Source organism: Panthera leo, chromosome B1 (assembly GCF_018350215.1).
Source record: "Panthera leo isolate Ple1 chromosome B1, P.leo_Ple1_pat1.1, whole genome shotgun sequence".
NCBI classification, from domain to species: domain Eukaryota; kingdom Metazoa; phylum Chordata; class Mammalia; order Carnivora; family Felidae; genus Panthera; species Panthera leo.
Window position 1 is genome coordinate 25,773,248 of NC_056682.1, and position 10,293 is coordinate 25,783,540.

Consider the following 10,293-nt stretch of genomic DNA (forward strand, 5'->3'; position numbering starts at 1 on the left):
TGAGAGAAGATGGCAGGGCAACTGGACCCATTCCAGGGGATTTGGGAAGGTCTTCTTGAAGAAGTGAAGTTTGATCTGACCTCTGAAGGCTGAGTGGGCATTAGCTAGGGGACAGTGAGGTCACCTCAGGCAGAAGAAACTGTGTGTGGACAGGAGAATCAAGCAAAGGATGGAAAGACACATAGACTTGAAGGACAGAGATTTGGAGGGAGAGTGCCTTGAGAAAAGCCTGGTGACTTAGGTAGAGCACACAGGCTGGAGACTGTTCTCTTTATCTTACGGGAAGTAGGATGCCTTCCCCCTGCCCCCCACCAGGTCTACAATAACTTTATTCTTTTTAAATTTTTTAATTATATTTTTAAGTTTATTTATTTATTTTTGAGAGAGAAGAAGAGCACACGAGCAGGGAGGGGCAGAGAGAGAGGGAGAGAGAGAGAGAGAGAAAGAGAATGAGTGGGGGAGGGGAAGAGAAAGGAGAGAGAGAATTCCAAGCAGGCTCCGCACTGCCAGCACAGAGCCCGACATGGGACTCAATCTCACGAACTGTGAGATCATGACCTGAGCCGAAATCAAGAGTCAGACACCCAACCGACTGAGCCAACCAGGCGCCCCAACAGTAACTTTATTTTAACAGAGAAACCAGGCTGCAATAATCTACCGGATTGGAGTAGATGGTGGTTATCTTTCCAAAGGGTGAAGCCTGAGCCCAGCTCACAGCACACAAAGGTTGAAACCAAAGCCCAGGTAGCCTCTTTCCTGGTTCTGCCCTGCATCACCTGCTCATGGTGTGAGATGAGAGGCTTCACGACCGCTGAATGAAGTCAGGGGTCCATCGGGGCAGAGGCAACCTCCCAATAGGAGACGAACAATCAGTGAAGAGGATGCTGAAAAACAAGTGCAGCGACCTACTCTCTGCTATTCTCTGATGAGGAAGCTGAGGGTGTGGGGTGAGCCGTAAATTATGTTCTTCATTCTTCAAATAAGTTTACCCTATAGGATGGGGTTGCTGGTCAACCAAGCAGTAGAATAGGGTGGAAATCTAGGCTAGTTCTAGATCTTGGTACCTAAGGAAAAGAATAGTAGTGATAAAGAGGAAGAGAAGAACATGAAAATGTTTGAAGGTATTAAAAAGAAGAGCATTTTTTTTTCTTAAATAAGACAGGAAACAGCATCTTTTCCTTGCTTCAGACTTGCTGGTTTTCGTGAAAACCATTTCTGGAACAAGGTCTGTTGCTAAGCTTACTCAATCATGGGAGGACACACACAGGGCTGACTGTTCATGTTAGAATGAGATTTTCCCACAATGCCTCCTGTAGGTGCTATTCTCATGCTGGATCCACAGAGGTGCCCCCAAGACCATAAGGTGCTCTAGTTAAAGCTTCTGAAATATTGCAATGGCATGATTGGCAGCTTTGGGGGGCGACCATGTCTTTCTTGTACAGGTACACTCTTAGAACAGCTAAAAGATGAGCAGGAGTTTGGTTTTGAGCCACAAAGTTTCAGACACCAGCCACAGATGCCTCTGCCCTATTTCACTACACGCTCTTTTCTGAGAAACACACTCAATGGTTGAGAGTTAAGCACTATGGTTGAAAGAAATGACCAGCTCACCACCATCCACCCTCCTTCTTCTCCGTGTGAATCTCACAATAGCAGAGGCTGTAGACAAGAAGGTGGTCTCTGTTTCCTCTCACCAAGGAAACTCATGACCTAGTGAATGGCGTAGACAAGGTAGTCCATGTTGCCCGGGGCGACCCCTGCCACAGAGTTGCGGCCATCCTTTGTCACGTAGATGGAGAACTCCTTGGTCAGCCTCTCCACCTGTTCAGGCTTTAGTCTTGCGAAACAAAACATGCCATCCGGTCAGTGATGTGCTACCCATTGTGGGAGGAGCCCTCTTTCTTGTGGTTGCTGACCAGCATGCTAATGATGTGGTCAGCCATGCCTTTACTTCCTGCAACCATTGTTTCTGCAGGTCAGGGCTGGTCAGGATGGTTGAGGCAATCTGGGCCCCATCGATTGGCAGGTTGGACTACATGGGACGGATCGAGATCTTCAGGCGTGACTCCACCCTTTTGACTTCATCAACATCTTTGCCCACCACAGTGAAGGCTCCCACATGCTCACCATATAAGCCCATGTTCTTGGCATAGGATCGGCAGAGACAAACGCGAATGCCCTGTTTGATGAAGTGGCATACAGCCAGGCATCCTTGTTACCATGACTACTGGCAAAGCCTTGGTAGGCCATGTCAAAGAATGCAAAGAGGTTGGTCTTCTTCACCAGTGTTGCTATTTCCTTCCACTGCTCACTCCCCCATTCCGGTGGGATTGTAGGCACATGCATGGAGGAGGAGAACACTTTGCTATGGCATTTTTGAATGTCTTCTAGAGAGCCTGTGAAGTCAGAGCCACACGTCTTGGGGTCATAGTATCGATAACCATGTAGTTGCAGGCCAGTATCCCTGAAGATGGGTATGTGATTTCCCTAGGATGGTTCAGGCGAAAGACATCTTGGGTGAACTTAAAATAATCTTTGTAGGAAACCGGCTCCAATCCTCAAGGCCCCCAGTTCCAGAAACGGTCTGCATGGTGACATAGCAGCTACTTTTCAACACTTCGCTGTTCTCACCCAGGACTAGGTCTGCAGATGCCTCAACAAAATTCAGCAAGGATTGCAATGGGCGGGTATTTGCTGTCCAAATTGGTTTTGCAGCAATCTGGGCCTCTGCTTTCCGGACATGAGAGAGCACATAAGGCTCCATTATCATCCCAGTGGGGCACCAACTCCCAGATTCATCTTTAAAAAAAATTTTTTTAATGTTTTGTTTTATTTTTGAGAGAGAGAGAGACAGAGCATGAACAGGGGACAGGCAGAGAGAGAGGGAGGCACAGAATCCAAAGCAGGCTCCAGGCTCTGAGCTGTCAGCACAGACCCCGACGTGGGGCTCGAACCCACGAACTGCTAGATCATGACCTGACCCGGAGCTGGATGCTTAACTGACTGAGCCACCCAAGCGCCCCCCAGATTCATATTTTTGTTCTTGGTGTCTCTCATAAGAGCTTCTGTGACTCCCAGCGTGGGATCTGGGGCCCACATCTCCACATGGGTCCATCAGGAGCTGGCTCTGGCAGAAGCCACGGCAGTGAGGCTGGGTGGAAGGTAGCAGTGACCGTGGACAGGCCGTGGCCGGGGTGTGAGTGCAGCATGGCCATGGTGGAGGCGAGAAGGCAGTGGGAAGATGCAGGACAGAGCAGAGGGCCACAGGTGGATGTCTTTAAGCAGGAGAATAATGCGATCGTATTCTGACTTTAAAAGGCCACTGTGACTGTGGTGTTTCTTTCCTGCAGAAGCTGGGTGTTACACCTCTTTATGAACACGGCCAGTTCCGTGTCATGTGCTACGATTATGTGCTGAATAAATACCTGATAATGATAAACAAGCTAAGAAACAGCGGGCCCCAAACTGGCCTGGGCACACATCATTCTTATACCGTCTTTGCCCCCAACAGCCTTGACATTCTCTAAGCTCTCTTCTTTCTTCTTCAGCCAATATTGGTTGAAGGGAATTGCATTTGTAGAAATATCCTTACTTTTATGCACTTTGTTAAAATAAACTATTTCTTTCTGCTTACCTTCTGCATAGAAACCGAGTACAATCAGTGATCAATTTCCTTCCTTTATGGCACATTTATTTACTGAGCGCCTACTAGGTTCCAGGCACTACTAGATTTGGCTTTAGAAGGAGCCAAAATCGCCACCACCTCCACCGACAAAAAAAAAAAAAAAAAAAAATCACTTCGATACAAAGCAATAATTATATCTTACCAAAATTCATACGTAGTAATTATTTTGGGGGTACTCTCAAAGTATGTTCCAATAAGAAATAAATTACACATGACAGTTAAGTTTTTAAACCAGTCCAGAAAATCTTATATAACTCCACTGTAGTAACAAAAGAGTTCACTCAGGTCCCTTCCACGCGTGTGTGTGAGTGTGTGTGTGTGTGTGTGTGTCTGTGTCTGTCTTGATGATAAAGATGCTTCTTTTCTACATACAGATTTCTAGCTAAAATTTTGAAACAGATGAGGTTTATCTCTGGTTTCCTTTCACGTCCTTTCTATACTGTCACAGTGGTGTCCTCTCTCTAGAGCCCCAGGCCTCCCGCCTTCTCCTGCAGCCTGGCCTCAGACCCATTCCCCGGCCCACGCGCAGCCCTGCAGGCAGAACCACCCCACTCCCTAGAGATGTCCTGTCTGTTTGGACAGACGCACTCGTGTCACCTGGCGTGGAAACCAAATAACTGGCTGGGTGGGGGCGGGCTCAGAGGAAAGGAGGCACAGAGGACGGAGGAATTTATAGTCTGCAGGGAAGACGGACATCAAACGATTACCTAATTATAATTGGGGTGAGTACGAGAAGTTTAGGGTACTATGAGAGCACATAATACAATGAGCCACCAAACCTGGGATTAGGAAACTCTCACTGAGAAAACGGCATTTAAGGTGACTCATGAAGCATGAAATAGAGGTCTTTATGTAACACAGAAAATTCCTATTCTTTCATGTGAAGTCCTCTTTTGTTCCCACCTAAATCCCTGCTTCTCCTATAAATGTCCTGGGCTCCAAAAGCACCGCGCTTATCAGATCAACCCCAGGACGAGTAGACTGACAAGGGGTCAGCTACCTGGTTGGGGAACCCCCGCATGAGCATCCTTGGCCCACGCCTTTCTGACCAAGAGTCAGATTGTGTCAACCAGGGCTCTAAGTTGTATGTGTTAAGAAAACAGGCTTAGGGGTTGGGCCAGACTGGGTTCAAATCGTGTACAGCTAAGGAGCTGTACTACTTTGGACGCATCACTGAACCTCTTCAATCTCCAATTTCCTCATCTGTAGCACAGGGAGAAAACACGCCTGCCTTTTATTGCTGTACCAATAGGATGATTTGACAGCAAAAAGCAGAAACCCCCGCTTAAACCAGCTTAGACAGTCAGGAGATCTATTATCTCATAGCAGGGACCGTGTATCAGGACGCTGGCTGCATTTCTCTGTGATTCTCTTGGTTCATCCCCCCTCCTTCTGTAAGCTTCAACCTCAGGCAAGTAGCAAGATTCCGGAAATTAGACTAAAGTTCATCATGGCCTAGAGAAAGAAAAGAACCTTCTTTCCATGGCTCCTCGTAGGAGTGAGGATACACTGCCAGGACCTCTGGCATACTTCCTTCCCCCTCAAGTTCTGTTGGCCACAATTTGGTCACATGCTCATTCCTAAAAGAGAAACCGTCAAAAGGAATGGAAGCATCCTCAGACAAATCAGAGCCAGCCTTGTGCTGAGCACGAAGTGAATTCTCCTGGGGCACATGGCTGGGTGAGGGGTGGAAAGAAGAAAGGCATCATGGATTCCGGGGAGCGTCTGCTGTAGAATGTGGGAAACGTTCCACGAGAGTCACACAGGAAGCCCTATTACTGTGCTTGACTTACATAGTTAGTCAGCATTAACTTGGTAAAAGGGCAATGGGGGAAGCTTCTGTAGTTCTACAGAAGCCACAATAACCGGGGCATCCACCTCAACTCAATAGCCTTTGCCGTAACAACCCCTTCCCCAAAACATCCGCTCTACAACAATAGGCCCGGCAGTTGACAGGTACCTGGGGGCAGGAGGGAGTGTGACACTTAGAAAGCCCTCTGTAAAACCCTGTAGTATGTGAAGGGTCCAAAGTCATAAACTGACAGCTGTCCATCCCTAAAGATGCCTGGCTTTCCTCCAGAATCTCATAGACCCTACACTTCAGAAACCAGAAGTCCACGTGGGCCCTGCGAGCTTTCTGTTTCCATCTTCCTTCTGCAAACATCCCCACCGTGCCCCCACAGACCCCAGGCCACCCTCAACACCTCATCCTGGACACTGGATCCCAACGAGAGCTCTGCTAACTTATCCACTGGGACAGTGGGAATGCCCTTCCAGCTTAGAAATGCAAGCTTCAGACTTTTTCAGAGGCTTCTACCAGGCAAATCCGGGAAAAACCCAACAGGAGAAAGCCTGATGGTGATGGTTGGCAAGGGGGTGGGGTTGGTGTTAGTTTAGAACTAAATTCTTCTAAATGCAGTCAGCGTGACCTCAAATAGCTGCCTCCTTGGGTACTGCCTGATTCTCTTTTTTGTTGTTTTTCCTTTTCTTTTTCTTTTTTTAAAGTTTATTTGCTTTGAGAGCGTGTGTGTGTGTGTGTGTGTGTGTGTGAGCAGGGGAGGGGCAGAGAGAGGGGGACAGAGGATCCAAAGTGGGCTTGTCACTGACAGCACAGAGCCTGATGTGGGGCTCGAACTCACGAACCGTGAGATCATGACCTGAGCCGAAACTAAGAGTCAGACGCTTCACCAACTGAGCCACCCAGGCGCCCCTTGTTTGTTTTTCCAACCCATCTGGCACCTTACTTTAGTTTCTACTTGTTCTCTGACCCCTGGGGTTGCTGACCCAGCGTAGACTGTTTGTTTTGGCTCTGACCTTGCTTTCCTCTGCGGACTTGACCTTCAGTATTTACCTGTCTACACACGGCAAAGCAACCACCAGCAAGAGATGCCTCATTCCTCGGCCGCATCCAGACCCATACACCGAAGCCAGTCCCACGTGCCCCAGGAAGCCAACGACAGAAGAAACTTCTGTGATGAAGTCCCATCTCGCCTTCCCCCTCTCCTCCCTGGGAACGCTCTGCTCCTTCCGGGCTCTGCAGATGTAGGGGGAAGGGGATCCGACTGAATTGATTCCATCATGCGTGAACGAGCAATACCCGTTTCACACTTACGCTTCTATTTTAGATGTATTTCTGGTTTTTAGAAGTAAACAAAGGCAGCAACGCAAAGCGAAGTATTCCATACTTGGAGTATAGGAAGTCTCAAGCTGGAATGTGTCGCTCCTTCCTGGCAAGGGAAATCTCCCCATGGCTCTCCTCAGCTGCCTCTTATTTTCACCTCTTTTCTGACTCTACTTCTGACGTCACAGATCCCATAAATGTCTCAGTTTTTCAAATGACTTCTATGGTTGTCACGGTGGGTACACAGATAAGGGAAAATACACTTAGGCTTTTTTGTGTGACTTGGCGTATGGAGCGATTTGCTTCCAATTCTGACTTGAAGGGTCGCTCTGATTAGTACCTTTGTGTTTTCGGCCTCACTTAATAGAAGAGCTCCACAGAATGAAAGACAAGACAGGGAATAAATTAGACTTAAGAAAGGAATAAGTTAGGTTTTAAAGTGTAAAATAAGGACTTGAATTATGTCTCGAATTTGAGCACAGCAGCACCCCTCTTGCCTGTGAAGGATGTATTCCAAGACCCCCAGTGGATGTCTGAGGCCACAGCCAGTATCAAGCCCTATATATACTATGTTTTATCCTATACACCATATCTGCAATAAAGTTTAGCTTATAAATGAGGCATAGTGAGAGAATAACAACAGCAACTAATAACGAAGAAGAACAATTATATAATATTGACACTATACGATTATTACAATATACTAAAAGTTACACGAATGTGGTGTCTCCCCCTCAAGATATGTTATTGTGCTGCACCCACCCTTCTTCTTGCAACGATGTGAGATGATAAAATGTCTGTGTAATGAAGGGACGTGAGTGGTGTAGGCATTATGATGTAGCATTAAGCTCTCTTGACCTTCTGATCAGAAGGAGGCTCATCTGCTTCCTGTCCTTGGTTGACCAAGTATAACTGAAACCATGGAAAATGGTCTTTGACCCCAGTTCCTGGCACTTTCTGGGTGATAGGAGTGCATTTGGTTGAACTGAGGAGACTCTGGGTGGCTCCTGGATAGCTTCAGGAAGTAGGCGGGTTACTAGAAAGATCACACCATGATTAGAAGCTTGGAACTTTCATCTCTACTCCGCATTCTCAAGGAGGGGGTGGGGGCAGGGCCAGAAAACAAGTTAATGATTAATTATATCTACAGGATGAAGCCTCCATAAAAATCCCTGAAGTGTTTCAGAGCTGCTGAGTTGATAAACACACCAATGTGCTGGGAGGGTGGCACACCCTAACCCCATGGGGAAGGAAGGTCCTGTGCTTGGGACCCTTCTGGACCATCCTATGTATCTCTTCATTTGGCCATTCATTTATTTGTATCCTTTATCATATTATTTACTATATAATAAACTGATAAATGTACGTAAGTGTTTCCCTGGGTTCTGTGAGACACAATAGCAAATTATTGAACCTGAGGAGGGGGGGGGGTCACTGAAACCCCTGATTTGTTGTGCCCAAGCCAGAAAGAAGTGTGGATGACTTGGGGACACACTACTCAAAATAGGCATCTGGGTTAGTCTCATGAAACTAAGCGCCTAACCTGTGGGGTCTTCTGCTAACCCCAAGTAGACAGTATGAATTGTAGACACCCAGCTGGTGTCAGAGGACTGACTGGTCGGTATGAGAAAAAACCCACATGACCGGTGTCAGAGGAGTTGTGAGCATAGAGCACAGGAATAGGGTTTTCTCTTTCGTTTAGTAACTAACGGTTTCAAGGCCATTACCAGGCGATGCCTGGTTGTACACATGAACCACATGTCGCTCCCTGAGTCAGAGGTACACACAAAACTGTGTGATTTTAGAGGCTCTAAAGCTACAAAAATATCTTTAATTAACCATTTACCTGTACTTCTCATCAAACCTTTACTTGAATGCCAGAACAGGAAGCCTCTGAAATGATCTACACAAATCCTTCTTTCAATAACTGCCAACTCTGGGTAGTAGTAGTAATAACTCCAGATGTTTTTATAAAGCTGATTAATTAGCGGTTTGAATAAACTTACATAACTTCCTACAATACATAAGGTCTGTGTAACTCTCGTAATGCAAATGGATATGATGATACTATGGAAGCCAACGGAAGAAACAGACCTGCTTTGGCATCTGATTTAGTGTCCAAATGCAAGGACACTGGAATATGACTATACTAGAGAAAATTTCCATGAGCCAATGAACCATTTTCCAATAACTGCTCAGGACTAATGATAGTTGTACAGGAGGCGGGAGGCTTACACCAAGTCCAGACTGACACCAATAGGCAAGTTTGTTTCAACTGGATGGGCTTAAATTGGAGAATAAACACATTCTTGGTGTAGGATGTTTATCTTCCTTCCTAAAGTGATACTAATTTTGTTATCTCAAAAAAAATATAGACAATTTCTGGAACATTCATCTATTTACCATGCCAAAGCCAGGAAATATGTCTATTGACATTCAAAATAAGAAACATATTTGTAGCTAGGAAAAAAAAAACAATAGGAAAAAATAGTTTCCAGAATTCAATACCTTTCAAACATTTATAGATTCTCTGTTTAATTTGAAACACTGACAATAGTCAAAGGGCATAGCAACTCTTTATTTTCTGTTTGGGAAGCACAGACTGAAAGGAGCCAAAAGGCTGAGAAATTTGAAACTACTATAAAACTGCCTTCATGTTTCCTAATTAAAGAGTAGGTTACTCTGATTCAGAAACGGGCCTGAATCAGTGAATGTTTTATAAGAAATGTAATTTATGGCCACCCTTGACAGGGACAAGAGAATTAAATTAAAAGCCTGACAGAATTAAATTTTTTTTTCATAAAATAAAGACTCATCATTTGGAGTTCATTCATTATCTGTATATAAAGGCTACCCCTAGGTTCATCTCCATTTTTTTTTTCCCTTACAAAATGCCATTCACTTTTAGCGCTTAATAGACTAAACACGTCCCTTCTTGGATTATCACTGGCAATGTAGTCTGTCTGGAAGGACACCAAATTCCAGATTAATGGAGTCCAAATTAATCAACTACGTTGGCTTTGCCTACATCATGTCAGAGATGTATCAGTTGCTGGCTTTGTTGGGGGCGGGGGGAGAGGGTATTTGTTTAACATTCTCAGAAAACGAATTTCTAGCTGCATGACAAAATAATGGCTCATTTCTGCTATGGCCGCCAGAGGTCTACTTACCACTGCAAATATTCCAGGCCTTGCTGAGGCAGTGTGGGCAGTCCCACTGGTAAGAAAGAGACGCTCCGGCCATCCTCCAGAACTACGGAATCAAAGTCTGCTTTGTAACACCCCAGGTGACTTGTGGGTGCAGTAAAGTTTGAGAAGCAGTGTTCTAGGTTATGGAAAGAGAACATTTCATGTTCTGCACATGATCAGGATGAACAGCTTTGAAAACTCAGAGGATCTTGTCTTGCAGTTCCAAACTCCATCTCCTGGCACCAGATTAGCTGGGTTTCCGTAAAAGCATTCACGCAAAAACTAGTCTTTTCTTAAAA

The 10,293-nt window shown here is 45.7% G+C and overlaps 1 pseudogene; it reads right to left on the reverse strand.

The window, feature by feature from the left end:
* Positions 1–1,710: 1,710 nt before the first annotated feature.
* Positions 1,711–3,215, reverse strand: LOC122216863 (annotated as a pseudogene).
* Between the last annotated feature and the right edge of the window lie 7,078 nt (positions 3,216–10,293).